Below are 11,517 nucleotides of genomic sequence, written 5' to 3'. Positions count from 1 at the left end.
ATGACTCAGAGCTTACATGCTATAGTGTGGTATTTATTCATAATTTGGTTGCAAAATCTGATGCGTGCAATGCACGTGTACCTTACTAGTACTTCAAGTATGTGCAAAACATGTAAATTAGAATACCAATGGCAGCTACATAGTGTCTCTCTTATAGTTCATGAAGACACGTGGCAAATGTGGAGGCGTTGTCGCGACCTCCTTGCATGGATTGATCACAGTGACGTGCTGCTGGTTCCAGAAGAATGTACTCGTCCTCCCTGAGCCATACAGGCGGTACATGCACGAAGCGAAGATGTGCACCCACGCCACACACACACTCATTCCCTTGCACGCACACGCGTGTACACGGGCGGACACAATTTTGTACCAAGATCCACCCCATGTGATAATTTGACGCGTGTAAAGTCGTTCACTTCATTGATGGTTAATTAATACAGCGCATGCAAATTGAGTGGACGTGAGGGTGGAAGAAAGACATTATTACTCCACTGCGTGCATGCGAGTAGTTAAATCGTGGGTTGCTAGTAGTACTTCCATTGGTCTCCTTCGTCTTTTGTGCCAATTTTTGACAGTAATATAATATTTACACATTTGAGCAGTGTAGTACTTGAAATTTATGTTCCACTAAACTCATGGGGAGCCGTTTCGGGCCTCGAAACCAAAACCATCAATTAATCTTTACCATGTTCCCATCACATTCGAAAGCCTGCTCACACCTACTAGTACGTACCAAACGTGAACGTGTTCCCACTATGCAGGTATTAGTACTAGTGCTAGTACTTAGGTTATAAAAGGGGAACTACCTAACCGAAAATTACTCTACCTTTCCTCCTCATAAGTGCTTCTTCTTCGTCCATCATTGCCATGGCCGGTGAGTAGAGCTCTAGGTCGAGAACAACTCGTAACAAGGGAGCAGCAACCAAGGCTGCGGAAAAAAAGAGAGGGCTCGCCGCCATGCAGAGACCTTGAAAGATCTCTCACGGGCAGGCGATGGCTCCCAGGAGCGCCCTAGCCGCGAAGGCGAACATGCCGAGCTGGCGGAGCTGGAGTCGTTATCCCTCGACGGCATGCCCGATCGGCCCAAGAAGCACCTCAATAAACAGAAGGAGTGCATCCAAGGCTTGATGGAGTTGCTGAAGGAGAGCCTCGACGACATGCCCGCTGAGCTCAATCAGCAGGGGGAGTTGACTGCCGGCTTGGTGATGCTGCTGAAGAAGAGCATTGCCTCGAAGAAGAAGGCGACCGGTGAAATCCTGCGACTTCAGGAGGACAAGGCGAAGCTCTGCCATGAGATCGACCTGTTGAAGGAGAAGAACGCTGGCTGGAAGAAGCTGCATGAGAATAGTAGTTCCTCGATGAAGATGCTACAGGCCCTCGTCATGGAACAAAAGGAGGAGTTGGCGAAGCTCCGCATCAAGCACCCGGCTGCTGTCAAGGTACGTAATGCGGTCGTGGAACAGATGATGAAGGCTCGCGTAAAGAAATCCCGTGTCATGGACAGAATGAAGAAGATACCGGAGGAGACGCGCAAGGAAATGGAGGTCGTGGAAGCGATGAAGAAGCAGTTAGGACTCCGCGGCGAATTAGATCATTTGGGGTGATAATCTTCCTTCTTTTTGTGCTCATGTGTTTCATCTTTTGCTTCGGGTGTTTCGCCGCACGTGTCACGTTCTCTGCGAGGCATGAATAGAACAATGTTTTTTTAGGGAATGAATAGAACAATGCTAACAATGGCCCTGTTTGGATACTCTAACTCGGTTAGAGGTTAGAGTTAGATTCTAACCCTAAAGGATATGCTGCAAGAAGAGCGAGAGAAAATGTGTTTTTAATGGCCCGAGAAGAACTAACCCGAATAAACACCTCTTGGGTGGATTAGATTTTTTGGATGAGCTAGATGCATCTAACCCAAACTAACCCTCTTGTTTGGATACTTTTGGGTTAGTTGAGTCCAAACTAACCCAAACTAACTCTAACCCATGGATCCAAACAGGGCCAATGAGATGACTAGCAAATTAGATCATTTTTTATCGCCATATGGCACTGGGCTGTTATGTTTCGTGCTCCTCCGTCGCAGTACTACTCCAGTGGAAAACTTGAGTATACCGCACGGTTCTTTTCTCCTCCTTGATCAGGTCGTCGGCGCATTTATACGAGCAGTCAAATCACAAGGCCCCGCCTTCCAGCAGTAATGAGCCGTCAAATCACAAAGGCCCTCGCCTCTCATGAAACCGACCAAGCTAGACTGCCCTGCCCTCTAGCCTTTTAAAAAATGTATACTTTTGTACAACACTAGTATCGATGGATTGCGCCATGGAGCAAAACTTGAAATTAAAAAAAAGGTGGTACATATAGAGAGTGCTCGTCGCCAAATTATGCATATAGTACTATTAAAAAGGCTAGTCACAATAATGGTGTCTAGCACAACCCACCCCTCAAATAAAGCTAAGCACACTGGAATTCTTTGACAAAACTAAGCACCCTGAAATTCTTTGACAACTAAACTGCTGGCTATATGATGTTGGCCATATATATTGTATGTATATAATGTGAAGAAACGAGTGGTAGTACTATACCAACTAAAAGATGAAATGTAAGAAATACTAGTATGTACGTACTGAAGAGTTAAAGTAACAAGAAGAAACATAACATAGTTCTGCTGGGGGCTCAGCACAACACACCCCTCAAATTAAATTAAGCACACCTGAAATTAAACTTTGCAACTATTCCAGTAGACACTGCATTAGAACCACCATGAGCAACGACACTGCCACCTTACTCGGAGTCCTCGTCCACGTCCTCGACTTCGTCCTTGTCCCTCTTCCCCTTGGCCGATACTTCTTTGCTTGAACCGCACACTTGGCTGTTGCTCTTCATCCAACCCATATAGATATTGAAGCAAAGGTAGCCATCCATTACAGCGTAGTGGATGTGGTCTATATCTAGTATATTCCGCTGCCATGCATGACGATGAAACGTGTATGGAGGTTTCTCCAGTTTACCGTACGAAGGATGAACCATGGCTCCTGCCAGGGTCAGCATTGAAGGCTGATGAGAGGACACCAACCGATTCTTTTGGAGGTCGAAGGTGTTGCCTACAATGAGGCCTATCCGACGCAGGACTTCTTTGTCGTTACCAAAGTCTACAGTAACGAATTTGACTAGGTTGCTCTCAAGGAAGTCCTTAAAATCCTGGCACTCAACATCGGCATGGCATATGTGGTAGACCAAGCATAAGTCATGCACACAAACCTGGATCATGGCGTGCTTCTTCCTCTCTTCGTCCTTTAGATCCTTCTCTCGTCCCAGGACTGTGGTGTACTCAACATCTAGCCCAGCGACCCACTCATCATCTGAGTCTTCGAACATGCATCTAAAGTGAGAAAGGCATCCTTTCACCATCGTGGAAGAACGGGTGTAGATGATGTCGAACTCATCGTCGGTGATGGTTCTAACCTTGTACTCACCGCCGATCGTGGAGATTTGGCATGCCATGGATTTGGGAGGAGGGTTAGGATTAGTGGAACTGCTGTAATGTGAATGGACGGGATGCTAGGAGCGAATCGCCGTAGTATTGAAGGATGTGTGGGGACGAGTAGGAGCGAACTGCCAGCGTGCGAATGGCAGGGTAGTGGATTTCCATTCTCCCATGATACGGGCTTCTGAGAGCCCTTGGATCGGAGATCGAACGGTTGCATGGCGTGATTCTAGACCTATGGGTGAATATCCTATCCTGGAGGGTTATTCTGCAAATTTTCAGCAACTTAGCATGCGACCGTTTGATCTCAGATCCAAGGGCTGCCAGCAGCCCGTATCATGGTTGCGCCTACCATGACCGTCGCGTCGCTCGCACGGTCGCACCCTTGGAGATTTAACACGGTGCGTTAGGCTATATGATGTTGGCATGTCATACATAGTCATCACTTAGTCACTCATACTACAACAAGGTTGGCTATAAGTGTATTTTTTTTTTACTTCTCTCTATCTCTTTTTTCGTACTCCCTTCGTCCCATAATATAGGAACGTTTTTGACACTAGTGTAGTGCCAAAAATGTTCTTATATTATGGGACACAGGGAGTACTAGTAGTTATTGCATTTTCCAAGGAGTGACCTCTTCCAATGAAATGGTGTTGCTAAGTTTGCTTCATTTAATTAGCTATAGACTCAAAATTGTCTTTTCACCTAGGTACATGCGCTTAGGACCGTTTCTTCCTTGGGTCACCAAACTAGTCTCTCTCTTCTTGATTAACTTGCCACATCAGACTTTATGCCTATGTGGCAAGCTTAGCACCTGTAGGAGCAAGTAAAAGTGAGTACAATAGTGCGCTTTACATGGCATTTTTGCATATGTGGAGGAAAGAGAGGCAAGGAAAAAGTGGAGAAGTGGGCTCTCATGCAAGAGCCAGCCTCTACTACATGGTGGAGCATTGGGAGAGGCACCTGTATGGAGGTGGTCAGGAATCGGGAGACTCACGCCGATCGTAGCGCCGCAATTAAAATGATAATGGCAAGTCAAATCACGGGGCCCCACCTATCCAGCAGTAACTCGCTGTCAAATCGCATAGCCCTACGTTTGCAGCAGCTTACTCCCTCGTCTTCTCGTGTCTCTGTCAAACCGACTAGGCGGAACTGCCCCGCCACCTATGGTGCAGGAAAAGCCCCGCCCTCGACTTTTAAATAGTATACAATATACTAGTTTTGTATCCATGGATTGCGCCCGCGCCATGGAGCAAAGCATCTAGAAAATGGCGGTACACATGTACGGAGTATACAGCACACCCATCGCGTTCGTGTTGCACCCCAGGCGGTCGGTCGGTCTGGCACGCTGCTCTCTGAATGGAACGCGCGTCATATTGCGTTTGCACACACATGTGGGACGGCAATTGAGAACCGACCATAGGCACACTCCCCCGCCACGCAAGTCGGGTGACTTAATAGAAGAGGGAGACAAGCAATCGTACTAGAGAAGTGTTGTACTACGTTGGTGCCTAGACGATCCCTGCAAGACACAGAAGATCAGTTCGTCCATGCATGTGACCAGACTCCAGCAGACACGCCTGGATTGGCTATCGTCTACATATCGTGCAGGTTGTGTTGTACATGGTTGTAGTTGTGGTGAGAAATCTAAAAAAAGGTTTCTTGTCATCTCGCAAAATTAGGTGTCATGTGCTTCGGATCACTGCGAGTGAAGGAGTCCTGGATTAGGGGGTGTCCGGATGGCCGGACTATGACCTTTGGCCGGACTCCCGGACTACGAAGATACAAGATTGAAGACTTCGTCCCGTGTCCGGATGGGACTTTCCTTGGCGTGGAGGGCAAGCTTGGCGATACGGATATGTAGATCTCCTCCCATTGTAACCGACTCTGTGTAACCCTAACCCTCTCCGGTGTCTATATAAACCGGAGGGTTTTGGTCCATAGGACGAACAACAATCATACCATAGGCTAGCTTCTAGGGTTTAGCCTCTCTGATCTCGTGGTAGATCTACTCTTGTACTACCCATATCATCAATATTAATCAAGCAGGAGTAGGGTTTTACCTCCATCGAGAGGGCCCGAACCTGGGTAAAAACATTGTGTCCCTTGTCTCCTGTTACCATCCGCCTAGACGCACAGTTCGGGACCCCCTACCCGAGATCCGCCGGTTTTGACACCGACATTGGTGCTTTCATTGAGAGTTCCTCTGTGTCGTCACCTTTAGGCCCGATGGCTCCTTCGATCATCAACAACGATGCGGTCCAGGGTGAGACTTTTCTCCCCGGACAGATCTTCGTATTCGGCGGTTTTGCACTGCGGGCCAATTTGCTTGGCCATCTGGAGAAGATTGAAAGCTACGCCCCTGGCCATCAGGTCAGATTTGGAAGTTTGAATTACACGACTGACATCCGCGGAGACTTGATCTTCGATGGATTCGAGCCGCAGCTGAGCGTGCCGCACTATCATGATGGGCATGATCTAGCTCTGCCACCGGACAGTGTCCAGAAGGCTGCCCAGGTGTCCGCTCCGACCCTTAGCTCGGAGCCAACTGCGCCTATCGAGGACGGATGGTTGGACACCGCCTCGGGGGCTGCAATCTCTACGGCGATCGAGACGAACACCAGCCTTGTCCCTTGCGAAGGTCGTGACTCCAAGGTGTCGAACTCCTCTCCGGACTCCGAATCTTCCGCACCCCTTCCAATGAACCCAATTGGGCTCCGATCATGGAGTTCACCGCCGCGGACATCTTTCAGCACTCGCCCTTTGGCGACATCCTGAATTCACTAAAGTCTCTCTCTTTATCAGGAGAGCCCTGGCCAGACTATGGTCAGCAAGGTTGGGATGCGGACGACGAAGAAATTTGAAGCCCACCCACCACCCACTTCGTAGCCACTATCTATGATTTAACCGACATGCTCGACTTCGACTCCGAAGACATCGACGGTATGGACGCCGATGAAGGAGACGACCAAGAACCAGCGCCTATAGGGCACTGGAAAGCCACCTCGTCATATGACATTTACATGGTGGACTACCCAAAAGAAGGGGATGGCGATGGAACAACGGAGGATGACCCCTCCAAGAAACAGCCTAAGCGTCAGCGTCAGCAGCGCCGCTCTAAATCCTGCCAAAGCAAAAAAACGACGATTCCGGCACCGGAGACAATAACACCCTGGACAGTGCCGAAGACAACCCCCTCCAGCAGGATTCAGCGCAGGAGGATGGAGAAGCCAGCCCTCATGAGAGAGCGGCAGACAGAGAGGTCGACAATGATAATTACATGCCTCCCTCCGAAGACGAAGCAAGCCTCGACGACGATGAATTTGCCGTGCCTAAGGACCCCGTCGAACAAGAGCGTTTCAAACGCAGGCTTATGGCCATGGCAAGCAGCCTCAAGAAAAAACAGCAGCAGCTTAGAGCTGACCAAGACTTGCTAGCCGACAGATGGACTGAAGTCCTCGCTGCCGAAGAGTACAAACTCAAACGCCCCTCCAAGAGCTACCCAAAGCGCAGGCTGCTACCCCAATTAGAGGAGGAAGCAACTAAACCAACATCACCAGCGTACGATGCGGCCGACCGGCCACCCCGTGGCCGCGACAGAGAGGCCTCTCGGCCATCAACTCAAGCCGCACCCCGGCACCGCTCAAAAAGTACCAAGGCACGGGGAAACACACCAGACCTACGAGACATATTGGAGGACAAGGCAAGGCAAACAAGATCGATCTACGGATCGCGTGGGTGCCCCACGACACGTGATGATAACCGTCACGCCGGATATGGCAAATACGGCCAGGCCGAACACATCAGGCAAAGCTCACATGAGCTACGTCGTGATATAGTCCAGTACAGAGGCGCCACACACCCACTATGCTTCACAAACGAAGTAATGGATCATCAAATCCCCGAGGGCTTTAAACCCTTAAACATCGAATCATACGATGGCACAACAGATCCGGCGGTATGGATCGAGGATTATCTCCTTCATATCCACATGGCCTGCGGCGATGATCTACACACTATCAAATACCTCCCACTCAAGCTTAAAGGACCACCTCGGCATTGGCTCAACAGCTTGCCAGCAGAGTCAGTTGGTTGCTGGGAGGACCTGGAATCCGCATTCCTCGACAATTTCCAGAGCACCTATGTGCGACCACCAGACGCCGATGACCTAAGACACATAATCCAGTAGCCAGAGGAATCGGCCAAACAATTGTGGACACGGTTCCTAACCAAGAAAAATCAAATAGTCAACTGTCCGGACGTAGAGGCCCTTGCAACCTTCAAGCATAACATCCGAGACGAATGGCTTGCCCGGCACCTAGGACAGGAAAAGCCAAAATCCATGGCAGCCCTCACAACACTCATGACCCGCTATTACGCAGGAGAAGACAGCTGGCTAGCTCGCAGTAATAACATGACCAAGAGCCCTAGTAATTCGGACACCAAGGACAACAATGGCAGGTCGCGTCACAACAAGCACAAGCGCCGCATTAATGGAGACAATACTGAGGATACGGCAGTTAATGCCGGATTCAGAGGCTCTAAACCCGGTCAGCGGAAAAAGCCATTCAAAAGAAATACTCCGGGCCCGTCCAGTTTAGACCGGATACTCGATCGCTCATGCCAGATACACGGCACCCCCGAACAACTAGCCAATCACACCAACAGGGATTGTTGGGTGTTCAAGAAGGCGGGCAAATTAAGTGCCGAAAACAGAGACAAGGAGCTTCATAGCGATGACGAGGAGGAGCCCCGGCCGCCGAACAACAGAGGACAGAAGGGTTTTCCCCAACAAGTGCGGACGGTAAACATGATATACGCAACCCACATCCCCAAAAGGGAGCGGAAGCATGCACTCAGGGACGTATATGCGTTGGAGCCAGTCGCCCCAAAGTTCAACCCATGGTCCTCCTGCCTGATCACTTTTGATCGAAGGGACCACCCCACTAGCATTCGTCACGGCGGATTCACCGCATTGGTTCTAGACCCAATCATTGACGGATTTCACCTCACTAGAGTCCTCATGGACGGCGGCAACAGCCTGAACCTGCTTTATCAGGATACAGTGCGAAAAATGGGCATAGATCCCTCAAGGATTAAACCCACAAAGATGACCTTTAAAGGCGTCATACCAGGTGTAGAAGCCAGCTGTACAGGCTCAGTTACACTCGAAGTGGTCTTCGGATCCCCGGATAATTTCCGAAGGGAGGAGTTAATCTTCGATATAGTCCCGTTCCACAGTGGCTATCACGCCCTGCTCGGGCGAACCGCATTTGCAAAGTTCAACGCGGTGGCGCACTAGCATACCTCAAGCTCAAGATGTCAGGCCCTCGAGGAGTCATCACGGTCAATGGAAACACCGAACACTCTCTCCGAACAGAGCAGCACACGACGGCCCTCGCGGTGGAAGTACAAAGTAGCCTCTCAAGGCAATTCTCCAGTCCGACTGATAAACGTCCAGACACCGTCAAGCGCGCCTGGAGTAACCTACAACAAGACCGTCTGGCACATTCCGAGCAAGCATAGAAGTGCGGCCCCAACCCAAGCCCTCGCAAGACTGCGAAACCAGTACCACGCGTACATAATTACGCTCTGGAAATACCATGGGCATAAGGGGAGGGGCACAACCACGGGATGCCCAGAATGTGGCTCAACCGCACTAGGGGCTCCCGATTTTGTCATTTATCTTTTTTTTACTTTCAGGACTCCACTATTCGGAAGGCCTGTCCGGCAGTACAATTGCCGAACACACGATGAAACAGCCAGGGAGACAACAAGCCACGTTGAATGTCCAGGTGGTCTCTATAACGAGCTAAATACCTGTCTTACTTAAAGTCTCACAGCTTGCCCCTGGAGGGGGACATGTCAAATAATCTCATCTCTTGCTTATTGCACTATTTATATCGTTCTGCTTTCATAGCAGCCCTTTAATAAACAATACATAGCTCTTGTCTATTACTGCATTCATTTTTTTATGTTCAGTTATGACATTATGCAACCGTACACTCTGGTACGGCCAATACACCAGGGGCTTAAGTACCCCAGAATACGGTGTGAGAAGACCGAACACTCTCACGAGTGCGGCACCCCGAACTTATAGCATTATATGCATCGGCTCCGAATCATGTCTTGGGTCAATAGTTGGGTTTGCCCGGCTCCCATGTTTTGGTACCTTAAGTTCCGCTATATCGGCTAAGGTAGCACTGGGAAAACTACTGCGATTGTGTCCCAGTTGAGCTGGGTTAACACCTCAGTAGAGAAAGCTAAAACTGACCGTCATGATAGGGCGAGAGCCCGTCGCTGTTCGAGAGGTTTTTCTAGTCCCTAAAGACTTATGCCGCTTAGAGCGAGGAGCTGGCTTTGTCCGGCCTAGGCGTGGATAGCGCCCCGAACTCGGTCTTCCGAATACTAGGGGCTTCGCTGAAATTTAAAATTATAGAATTCTATGGCTAAGTGAGAGTGATAAAGCATTATAAGTCCGATTACCTTGTTCGTTGTGCTAAGCGCCTCCCTCGATGGACCCAAGAATGGGAACAAGAGTGCCCAGGTTTATCCCGAACACCCCAGCACTCGTGGCATGGGGGTAGAAGCCGACAACTTGCATCTCTCAGATTTAATAAACGGACGCACAGAAGTTAATATTTTAAATTCAAACAGCGTTGCTTAGCGCATATGAACAAGTTTTCAGCGCACATGATAAACACGAGCGAGTTTACTCAAAAATTAAATCCTTGGAACATTCGTTCGCCACAAGGTGGGCACCCTTCAGGACGCCCTCATAATACATCTCGGGCTTGCGATGCTCCTTCCCCTCCGGTGGCCCTTCTGTCACCAGCTTCTCAGCATCTAGCTTGCCCCAGTGCACTTTAGCATGGGCAAGGGCCCTACGGGCGCCTTCGGTGCATACGGAGCGCTTGATGACTTCAAGCCATGGACAGGCATCCACCAGCCGCCTCACCAACCCAAAGTAGCTCCCAGGCATGGCCACCCCAGGCCACAGCCGGCCTATAAGGCCCTTCATGGCCTGTTCGGCTGCCTTATGGAGCTCGACCAGCTGCTTCAGCTGGTCGCTCAGGGGCACCGGGTGTCCGGCCTCAGCATACTGGGACCAGAACACCTTCTCCGTCGAGCTCCCTTCTTCGGCTCGGTAGAATGCGGCGGCGTCGGACACACTGCGGGGCAGATCTGCGAATGCTCCTGGAGAGCTCCGGATTCGGGTAAGTAACAAGTAATTCACCTTCACATGCTTGCTTTGCATAAAGAATGCCTTACCCGCCGCTATCTTCTTCATCGCCTCAATTTCCTGGAGGGCTTTTTGGGCTTCGGCCTTGGCAGATTTGGCGCTTTCAAGTGCCGAGGCAAGCTCGGACTCTCGAGTCTTGGAGTCAAGCTCTAAACTCTTGTGTTTTTTCACAAGAGCATTGAGCTCTTGCCGCACCTCCGCCACCTGCGCCTCTTGTTTCTCTCGCTCAGTGCGCTCCACGGCCGCATTGTCTTTGGCCTTGGACAACGCTTCCTTCAGGGTCGCCACCTCGGTTGTGGCCCCTGTAACATTCACGTTGGTCCTGTCACTATTTGCAACCAGGTATTTTTATATATACTTACATAAGGTACTACCTACCTTCCCTGTCCTCGAGCTGCTTCTTGGCACGGCCGAGCTCGTTCTCGGACCGCTCGAGGCTCTGCTTCAATGCATCGACCTCCGCAGTCAGTGCAGCAAAGGTCAGCAGCGCAGCCTGCATTCCCATATTGACATATTTACGTTAGACTCCTGCGTATATCTTTTTAGATCCTCAGTCCGGCTTTTCTTTCCGAACACCAAACTGAGCATCAGGGGCTACTGTCTATGCGTAACATTTTTATATGTTTTAAATACATACCTCAAAGCCTGTTAGAAGGCTGGCACAGGCTTCTGTCAGCCTGCTCTTGGCGGACTGAACTTTCTGGATCGCCAAACTCATAACAGTGCGGTGCTCCTCGTCGATGGAGGCGCTGTTAAGCACCTCCAGCAAATTGTCCGGCGCCTCCGGTTGGACGGA

The sequence above is a fragment of the Triticum aestivum genome, chromosome 1B (assembly GCF_018294505.1).
Source record: "Triticum aestivum cultivar Chinese Spring chromosome 1B, IWGSC CS RefSeq v2.1, whole genome shotgun sequence".
In the NCBI taxonomy this organism is placed as follows: domain Eukaryota; kingdom Viridiplantae; phylum Streptophyta; class Magnoliopsida; order Poales; family Poaceae; genus Triticum; species Triticum aestivum.
The sequence above is the reverse complement of the archived record's forward strand: the minus strand, read 5'-3'. Positions refer to the sequence as shown.